Source organism: Lutra lutra, chromosome 10 (genome assembly GCF_902655055.1).
Source record: "Lutra lutra chromosome 10, mLutLut1.2, whole genome shotgun sequence".
Classification (NCBI taxonomy): Eukaryota; Metazoa; Chordata; class Mammalia; order Carnivora; family Mustelidae; genus Lutra; species Lutra lutra.
Genome location: NC_062287.1, coordinates 63,772,380 through 63,783,062, shown reverse-complemented (window position 1 = coordinate 63,783,062; position 10,683 = coordinate 63,772,380).

Below are 10,683 nucleotides of genomic sequence, written 5' to 3'. Positions count from 1 at the left end.
TGGGAACTCCATTAGGAAGGTGAGATGATTATCCTCATGCCCATTTTATAGCTCAAGAAACTGAAGCTCTAAGCATCATTCTTTGAAGTCATAGAACTTCGTCTGAACTTGGGCCAGGTCTGATTCCAGATTGCAGTCGGGGAATTCCCATGTGAAATGGACCCCTAGAGACTGCCCATGCGCAGGAGTGGGCCTGGGAGGGCACAGGTAGATGATGCCCGTGACAAAGCCCCTAGACGCCCCACCTTGTCTAGGTTCTCTCTAGGGCCCACCCGCCCGCCAAGAACATGATCCTTGTGTAAGAGACAGAGAGACAAGAGAGGAAGAGTAAGTGACTCGGGCACGTCTCTCCCACATTGCACACCCTGCCTGAGCCTGTCCATGGGGTGAGGGGTTTCAGATGATGTCATCAGAGCAGTGTGGGCCAGAGCAGGGATCTGACCCGGTAGCTCGGCCAGTCCCTGGGCTGGAGTTTTATTTGTGAGGCAGGCCCCAGAGCACTCAGTCTGTCAGGAAGCCAACCTGCCGCGTGGCAGCTGTGGTGGTGGGTGCAGAGGAATGGAAATCCTGGTGGACAAGGCAGGCAGGGTCCTTCTCCGTGTGAGCTTTACAGTCTAGGAGGGGAGACCCATGATAAACAAAGAAATAGATCAATAACAAGCTAAAGATAGCGCAGAGAGATGGGAACGAGACCTGCTTTATATAGAATGGGCAAGAATGGTCTTTTCTTGCTCACCTTTAGAGTAACCATCTTCTCTAATGGGCTCACTTTGGGGAAATTGAGGCCCGGACAGGAAGTGATGGACAGGGGCACACTGAGACCAGCCTGGGTTAGGAGCTTGACCTTTTCTGGCCCTCAGCGCGACCCAGAGCTGAGTCTCCTGCATCCTGAGACCTTCATTCTCCAGGGGTCCCACATGGGCACACAGTGCACAGAGAAGAGAAAGGGCTGCTCAGCCCTGATGTCAGCTCAGTGCTCCTCTCCCTTTGTTTTCCAGGTTAACAAGAAATACTATTCCTTAAAATACCAGCACATTGGGCTTGGGTTCTTGGCTGCCATCGCTAGTCTCCCTGCCCCATGATGCCACTAACTTGGGATGTGTTGCCTGGGCCCACGGTTTTGGAGGATTGCAACCCGATTATTCTGAACACTGGGAATTACTGCCCTCTGCAGAAAATGCGCCAAGAACACACTTTCTCTGCAGGCTCCGCATGACCAGTTTTCCAGGAAAAAAGAGGATTTGCTGTAAAAGCAGGAATTGGCAATGCCCAGAGGGCCAGGGGACAATGGGGTTGGCATGACCAGTCCTCCTTCCCCATTCTCCAGACTCACTGCCTTCAGCCTGCTGGCCTGTTCTAAGGGGAGAGGTACACCAGGCTTAGGCTCAGCCCTGCTACTGGGCCTTCCTGCTTCCAGGGATCCAGAGGGAAGCCAAGGCAATGGGTTTCTCATGGCCCTGCAGCCCAGAGCTGAGATGTGGCATCCCCTGTCTGCTGCCAACAGCATGTACCATGCATGAGGTGTCCCCTGGAGGAAGGCTCCTGCGATACTTCCCAACTTTACCCTGGGCTCTCATGTGGGGCTGGGGATTTCCAGAACATGGCTGACAGTAGAGCCCCTTGCTTCTCGGCTGGGGACACCAGGCCATCATTCACTCCTAGCCTCACAGTGAAGGAGTGGAGGCACTTTGCCCAAAGTAGGGTTGGGTGGGCACTGGTTCCATGGGACTCAGGAGACCCTGGACACCTTCTCTAAGTTCCCATGGGCTGGTTGCTCCTCAGCCTGAGACTCAGCTGGCCCACGCCTGTCCTTTACTCCCTCCCCTGCACCTGCCTACTTATTTGGGGCCTATTTGGAAGCTAATCCCTGCATTCATTATGTGACCCTTCCTCCTGTCCCTCTGCTTTCATTAGAGACAAGAGAGCTAATTACCAACCCCTCAGAGGCCCCACCACAGGCCATTTTAGAGTTGACACAGCTCTTTAAATGATTTAAAAATCCTATTTCCCTGCAATGAAATGGGCTACTCTTCCTTCCCTATTAAAACTAATTACTATGCACTTCCCATCCAAAGAGAGACCCTGCTCCTTGTCTTCCCCAGACAGTAGCTCCTCACAGAAGCCTTTCCAGGTGGCTGGGAAGGAGGTGGAGGCATCTGAGGCTCTTCTCCCTCCAGCCAGACGTCCCAGTGAGTTCAGGAAGGCTCAAGCTGGAGAGTTGGATGGAGAGATGGTGTTAAGGAGGAGGGAGAAAAACCAGCCCTGAATGGTGACCCCCAGCCCCTTTGGAGCCTCAGTGCTGGAAGAGTTCCCTGCCCAAATCTAAGATTTGAACATGTCCAGTGGGAGGGGGAACTACGTCAGGGCCACAGAGCTGTCGGGAGCTCTCCGTGGTCCTGGAGTTTTTGAGCCGGAGCTTTTGGCCTCAAAAGATGCACAGAGTGAAAGGGGTGGTGGAGAGCACCTCCAAGTATTACAACATGGGCTACGCCTGCAACAGCAGCACAGAAGCTCATCATCTCCAGAAGCAGCTTGATTCTATAAAGGGAGGCCCCTGCTCAGGCCCCTCTGACTCCAGGAAATGATGCCAACAGGGACCTTCACTGTGACCCTTGTATTTCCCTCTGCCCCCTGTCTGGGACCTACAAGGTGGAAAAACCAAACTTAAAAAAAAAAAAAAAAAGACTATCTACAAAGGGGTGGTCTTAATTTTAGCATCTATGTAAGCTTTCCTTTCAAGAATATAATTTTATTTTACAATTTAGCCATTATATTTATTTTAGATCACATAGGGGGATCCCCTAATATTTTTTAACTTGGGGCCTCTAACTTGAGGTCCAGACTTCATCTGGTTCTGTTCATCAGGGGGTTTGCTACATGTTAGAGGTCACTCCCCTTCCCACATTCTGGGACCCCTTGAGTCCCCTCTCCAGGGACATGCGGCAGTGGGCTCTCACTACCTGCTGTCTTCCCACCCCCACCGGCAGTGGATGCATAGCTATGTTTAGCCTGGAGCTAAAAGTGGAAATGAATATAAGGGGGAAGAAAGTAGCATGATCTGCCTTCTTGGGGACTGTAAGGCCCTGTAGGGCAAGTCCCAGGCTGTGCTCAGCCAAGCAGGACTCAGACTCTACCCTCTGCCTCTGCTCTTGTCTCTGATGGCCCTCACCACCAACAGCACTTTGAAGCATGAGGCACCATCTTCCTCTCCCCGTCTTGCTGCGCTCTACCAGTGCTGTAAACCTGGAAGCTTTGCCTTCTGGTCTTTTGCAGGGAAACAGGCAAGGATAAGAACTCCATACAGAGGAAGAGGCACAGATTCCAGAGTCCCACAACAGATGTAGGTTCCAGACTCCTGTCCAGTTCCATGGGTGATGTTTAGATCCCCATTACACTTCTGGTTGCCTTTATTCCCTAGAAGAATGCTCACATTTCCACCTACCTCCACCGCTTATCTATAGTCCCTTTGGGTAGCAAAACAATGCCCTTGGGCATAAGAGGCTTTAGAGGGAGGATATCAAGGGCTCCTTGCTCCCTGCACACTAAATTCCTGAGCTCATAGGTCTCTACCCTCTGGGAACTTCGCCCCAACAGGGGCTATGACAACTCCCCACACTAGAAAATGTTTCTGCTTATTAAATCAGCATCACCTCCTTTGCTGTACTGTGTCTCGAAGCGTCCCTGGGAGCACAGAGGTTATAGGTGAGGAAATAAAACACATCGGGATGTAGCTGGGTGATGCGGAGGAGAGAATTGAAGTCAGCTCTTCTGCCTCTTGGGAAGGGGAGCTGCTCTGTGGTAGCTCAGGCGCACACATCAATATAAGCAGCACGTGGCGAGAATGAATGGAAGCGTATTCTGTTGTGAGAACGCTGAAGGATGGGCAGCGCACATGGAACAAAATACCTGAGAGGAAGGAGAGACTGGGTTGCTTGTTGCAGAAAGAGTAGCTGGAGAGATGAGGGAGGCCTTACAGGAATAGGGGGAGGTCTGAAATCTTGACTGGCTGGAACACAAGAGGGGACACTGGCAGGGGAGCGGGCTTGGAGTTGAGGTGGGGGGACAGGAATGCGAAGCTGAACAGAGAGGTGAAGCCTTGACGTGCGACACTCAGAGCTGTTCTAGGTTCTTGGGCAGTACGTGGCACACAAGTCCTCTGTTTTCTAAGTCATGGCCACTGTCAATATGTCTTTTCCTGCAGGCACACAGGAAGCCTCACTGGCCACCACTTATCAAAGTTCTGCCTTGGTAAGGGCAGCTCTAGCCTGCAGTGAAGAAAGAGTGCCGAGAAAGAAGGGTTTTGGTGGTCCCAGGAAGCAGAATTATTTGAGCTGGGCCTTAGATTCATCTGGGTGGAGACACAGAGAAAGGACACTTCTGGTTGAGACAAAACCAAGTGGAAAGGCCCAGGGGCAGGACAGTACTAGGGGAGCTCTGGGTACAGCAGGTGCCCAGCTGCGCTGCTAGAAGTAGGGGAGGAGGTGACAAGCAAAAGGGTGTGGTGCATGGAGACACTGGATGGTCTCTGTCTTGGGAATTGGGCACGTGATCAAGGTAGGGGTACCCTTTTTGGGGAAGAACTCAGGACCAATAGACTCAAAAGGTTCTGCAGGTGGCAGAGTTCAGCACATGGAGTGACGTTTTTCAATGCCGTCTCTGCCAATAAAGCCAATTATAAGCAGAGATGACTACTCTGTTGGCTAGAAATTGCACATGACCTGGCCCAGAGCAAAGCCCTGTGGCCGGTCACTAGGTGCGTCCCCTCAGACTACCGTTATTTAGTGCTCTTTGGGGGCAGTTCTTCAAACAGTTGCGTAGTACCATGTCTGAGGCAGTTTTCCATCACAGGCATGGATGAGGTTATGAAAGAATTTATCAAAAGTCTGAACACCACAAAGCATCCCTGATAGCTCTCTGGTGCCCTAAGCAGAAAAAAAGTAGGATTGATTTCATTCATCCCTCCCTCCCACTGGCCCTCCTTGCCTCCTTCTGTTCCTCCTTCCGCCCACCTTTCTCTCTGTCCATTGTACGTTGAGCATCTAATACAGAGTAAGGCCAGGGAGGCACAAAAGGAATGAAGCGAAGTCCCTGCCCTAAAAAACCTCTCACAGAAAGAAGGCGAGTCCAGAGCCAGCCTGCAGAAAAGTCCTAAGTCAGTGTGGTCGGTGTCCTGACAGCTTCAGAAAGAAGGCAGAGGAGGTGAGGAAGTTTCTGGGGAAGGACACTTGAACATCAAACAAGGGAGAATGAGCATAGCAGACAGTGGGGAAAGGCCCAGAAGCCGGAGAGGGTGGAGCTTGGGTGAAGGGTGGCCCTGAGCTCTCTGGGCCCACACACAGGCACAGAGGTCCTGGAGGAGGGTAGCAGGTCCCCGGTGGGGGCTCTCCTGCCCGCCTGGGAAGGTGGGGCTTTGTCCTTGAGGAACAGGAAAATGTCAGAGCTTTGTAAGGGGAACAAGGCATGATCAGATCCGCACTCTTTGAAAGATCACTCTGGGGTGAAATAAAGGGAAAATCAGAGGGAGCAGACACCCACAGTGGGGACACCTGCCGTTTCAATTGCCCAGGTGAGAAATGAGTTTTGCATGACTTCCTCCTCAGGAGCTCCTGCTGGGCTTTTTTTTTATTTTATTTTATTTTTGTATCCACTCAAAAACATATACTAGAACCGTCCTGGGGATGCAGAGGTGAAATGCTCCACTCTGCCGTAGCTTCCAAGATCTGCTTTTTCCCTTTTCAGAAAACCCAGCCTCCCAGATCCCCTGTGAGGACCTTCACCCATGATCTGCTCCTAGGGCTTCTACTGGCACAGAGAATAAAATGGCCAAAGGAAAAATGTACACATGGGGCAAAGAATGTCTTATGAATTGAGATGGGCTGTGGCCACCTCCTCGGTCCCCCATTGCCAAGGAAGACATTGGGGGTCATAGAGAGATGAATTGAGAATGGTGCCAAAGGTCCCAAATGACTCAGGGCAGGCAGGGGAGGTGTTTTTTCTGTGAATGAAGGGTCCTGTGAAAGCAGGGGCAGAGACGAGTCAAACATGTTCTTAGCACAATAATTCTGGGTCATAGTTATTAGAGAGAAATAAAAATCAGGGTGCTGGGAAGCACCTGCATTTCTCTGGTGAGAATCAGCTTGTTGCAGTGGTGAATTTCTCTTAGCTCTCTCCAGGAGGAAGCAGTGTGTGTCTGGTTGAGAGACTGAACTAGAGAGAGTCAAAGCGTGAACATCTTCTTCTCTCTCATGTAGACAAGGGAGCATGTCCCTGAGACACCCTCCGTGGTGGACATCTGGTTAAGTCCCAACCCCTGTTCCGCAGATGATCGGTCTAAATGGAAAGGGTGTACCATTGTCAGTGTAGGGCGAGTAGATATCCAAGTCATCCCGAGCAGACGAAGAACTTATATTTTTGATTGGACAAGAGGTTTTTCTTTCTTTCTTTTCATCTATAAATAAGGAAACAGGTAGCTCTGTTTGCCACTGGAAGCATCTTATGACCACGAAGGGAACCAGGAAGGCTGAATGACACTGAAGAGACAGAATGGAGGAATGGGAACCTCCTAGGTCCTTGACAGCTTCGTTAGGCTGCTGGGAGTTCATACTTGGCGCCCCGCCATACTTCCAATGTCCCTGTTCTTTAGGCCCCTTGGAATCAGGACTTGCAGTAACTTTCTGTTACTTACAGCTCAAAGCATCTTTACTAATATCCACTCCAGAAGACTCCAGAGGTGAAGGTTTGTTCCCCCTGGGCCCCCTTGGTGTGGTACAGGAGCTTTTTGGTTGCATAAAATGTCATGCCACCATCGTCCAGCTTCCCATATTGATTTCAGGTGCTTAGCTGAACCCCTCAGCAGAAGAACTGCTTACACCCCCATCCTCTGTGTCAGACCTGGAGAAGACACTCAGAGAAGAGGCAGGACCTTCTCCTTTGTCCTCAGATGGAACGCTGGCGCTGCTTTTGGGTATCACAGCCTGGGCTTTCCGGACATGGGCAGCTCCCCAGGCCTGAGGGTTCAAGGGCCAATTTCCTGATTTTCGTCTCAAGAGCATATCATCAGACCCATGTGTGTGCCTCCCCCGAGGGCCAGAAAGGAGAGCCTTGAGCAGCAGGTTCCCTCCATATGTCTCAGTTCACTCAATCCCATCGAGCCCCACATTTCACCCGCTCCCTGACCCTGTGTCTTGAAGGGAGGAGCCATGCACAGGCAGGTAGCTCCTGGGAATCCACTGTGCCAGGCTAAAGCCCAGTGGAAGCTCGAGGGCAGTGTCCCAAGGGCTCAACTGGCAGGCAGGCAAAAGCCAGAAGCTGCTGTTCTCCTTCCCTCGGGCTGAGGTATCACCTAGGAAGGGCTCTGGAAAGCTCTTGAAGGTAGTGTGGGCAGTGCAGCTTGCCCTAGCTCCAAGGCATGGCCTGGCTGGGACTGCGGGTGCGGTGTGGGGTGGGGAGCCTTCAAACCTGTTCTTCCTCCTCTCCCCTGCTTGGAAACCTGAAAGGGATTCTGATGCCCCATGCTGGTTGCTTTGATATCCAGACTTACCCACTGAAAAGACGTTTCCCTGGCCATGCTCTCTGTCTCTCCCCTGTGACTGTTGCCCTGTGTTCTCTTTGTTTCTCCCTCTTTCTTTTCCTACATTTCAGTCTCTGTCTCCTTTTGATTCTCTCCCTCTCCCCCACCCTCCCTCCCCAGATCTATGTAGCTGAGATACTTTTTCTCAAGTGAAATCTAAGTCACCCTGTGTAAAACAGTTGGGCTCAGTAGAGAGGCTGCCACAGGGCCTTTGCTGGCACCAGCCCGAGGCTGCCCATCCCCCAGTCTCCTTTCTTAGAAAGGACACGCAAGCCTTTTGATACTCGGATGCTCACAGGTGGTCCTGCCTACAGGAGAAATGAAAGCCTATCTGTCATCTAGGAGGCTTCCCCAGGCCCCAGGATAACCCCCAGCCCATCTGCCTAGAGCCTAAAACCATCATTATTAGTCAAGCCTTTGGGGGCCCCTATCCATGCACCCAGTGACATCATGTGTGAGTCTCACACTTTCTCTCTGAAGGGCCCCAGTTATCAGAAGGAAGGAGCCTTGGAGGGGTGTGGTCTGCCTTTTGCACAAATTGGGTTAAAGTAAGTCTCATGTTTCATCACATGCAAAAGTTCACACACATCTTCATGATTCCAGTTCGTAATACAGCCTTTGTAAGGTATGCTTGTTATTGAAATGTAAACAAAAGTGCTCAAATCAGAAATGCTTAGCCCCAGGGTTTTTCAAATGAAGCATACCTATGTCACCAGAACCCAAAGGAAAGGAATCTCTTCAGCACCCTAAGAACCCCTAGGGCCCCTTCTAGTCACTACCCCTGAAAGGTAACCTCTGTTCTGCCAGTCCATAATATATGCCTTTCAAAATATGTTTTAAATTCCTTTCTGTATAGTGAAGCTGTCGTTGGGGGGGACCCATACTTGTTCCGTGGCGTTCACAGGCCCGACGATCATGCTGGGCACTGCAGAGGGAGAAGCACAGAGCCTCTTCCCACCCCGTGCTCCCAGCAACTTCAGGAAATGAGGACTAGCCTTACTATTTTTGCCACTAGACGACTAAGAAACTGATATTCAGAGAGATGCGATTTGCCCAAGCCCACTGAGCCTGAGCGGTGAGTCGGGAACGTGAGACCCCCACCAGCACCCTACAGCCCCGGGGGGAAGAGATTTGCTCCCTGGAGCCTGAGTGGTCCTAGCTGATGAAAGGATTCCTGTTGAGAGCTTGGTAACATCATGTTAGAGACGGACGGGGCAGGGGGCTGGGGTTTAAGCAAGACTGGGTCCCAGAACACAGACATGGTAATGAGGGCAGGGTTCCAGGCAACCTGATAGGAGGTGACCTTAGACCTCTGAACCAAGTGTGACCTTTGGCTCCCAGATCCATTACCAGATACTCAAAGGCCCTTCCCTAGGGACAGAGAAGAACGGGACATGGTCCTGCCCCCATCATGTGGCTGGGTGACCTTGGGCAGGTCTCCTCCCTACTCCTCTCTACAAAAGAAGAAACTGGAAGAAATTTCCCAAAAGGCCTGATGTGGCTTACAGTTCCCAGGGCATCTAGCAAAGGACACTGCCAGTGCTGAGGGTCCTGCCAAGGTCACATTAATAGAACAGGGTTCAAATGACCTAGAAAGGTAGAGCCAGGGCTATGCAGCCCCACTGACCTCCAACTCGCGTACCCCTAACTCCCTGAAGAAGGCTGCAGCCCGGAGAGGGGGTCCCTCAGCAAATTCCAGGGCTGTAGGAAACCTGCTTGGGGAAGATCACACCAAATTTTCCTAAAAGTCAAATAACCGGAGAGAGTGATCTTCTTAGCTCCTTTACAGAACAGTGAGTCTGAACCTTGGTGGACAGGAGGTGTTGTGGGGAGGGCAGTGACCCCTGCCGATGACCTTCTTGCAGCCCAGGCTGAATTCCCAGAGGACGGTTTTCTTATGTGTGGAGCAGGACAGACAGACTGCTCTCTCCTGTCCAGACCACCTCCGGGCTTTAGACTTCAGGGGGAGAGTTCAGGGTGAGAGAGAGAGGAAAGACCTTTTGGGACAAGGAGCAGCTATGGCCAAGGAGCTGGTTTACCCTGCGGGAGCAGCCTCGGGGCCATGGTTTCCCTTTCTGTGGAACAGAGAGGTCAAAAGCGAGAGCTCAGGTCTGGTCAAGTGGGCTTTCATGCCTTGTGCTGCAGCTCTCACCGGTGACCTTGCTTCAGTTAGGTTCGGTTATGTCCTGCGTCCGTGCCTCAGACTCTCACCTACCTCATAGGGAGAGCAGGAACACTGACCAAGGTGATGTGTGACAGGGACCCAGTACTTCGTGTGGTACCTAGTTCAGCTACTATTAGATACTATTATGGTTATTGCTGTCATTATCTGAGTGGCTCTCATGGGGAGAGGGAGAGAGGTGGGAGGGGTGGGGATCAGAGAGAGGAGCCTGCAGACTCTGTAATAAGGATGACCCTTCTTGTCATGAAAGCGGCCACAGTGCCAAGAGCTTCCCACGCGTCGAGGTGTTCAAACAGAGGCTGACTGACCCCTCGCCCCAACTCTAAGGACCACCTCCAGCTCTTAGCCAGACTTTTGGGATCCCTTCCACTTTTGTACCTGGGGGGATGCCCAGGACAGTCTGTCAGTCTGTCCACTGGGCTTCGACGCCAGTCCAGAGTGAAGGACACAGGCAGATGGTGTGGTCCTGGCCAGGGTCTGCAGACGAAGATACAAGAACTCCTTCCTGATTCATCTCTCTGCTCAGAAAAGCCCTCAGAATTCCTCTTTCTGAGCACAAGCAGCAGGATAGGGACAGGGATGAGGGCAGGAAGAGGTGGCTTAATAAAAAATCCCAATAAAGCTCTGCAGCCCCTGGTGGCCAGGGGCAGGTCCTGGGCACAAGCTTTCCTTAGACCCGCCCACCCGGGGGCCCCGACTAATATTCCTGGAGCCTCCGCCTGCCCCTGGCTTCATTAACAATGCTGAAGGGGCCGAGAGGTCCAAGGGGGGTCCCCAATGCTGCCTGACAATATTGCTGAGCCGCCTACGCCAGCCCCACCCCTGCGCCCATACCCCGCACCCCCCTCCAGACCCTCTGCTGAGGAATGGGTTGGATTCAATCAGCCATTTGCCTGTGGGACCTTCCAGGTCAACTTATTACCGGCAGACG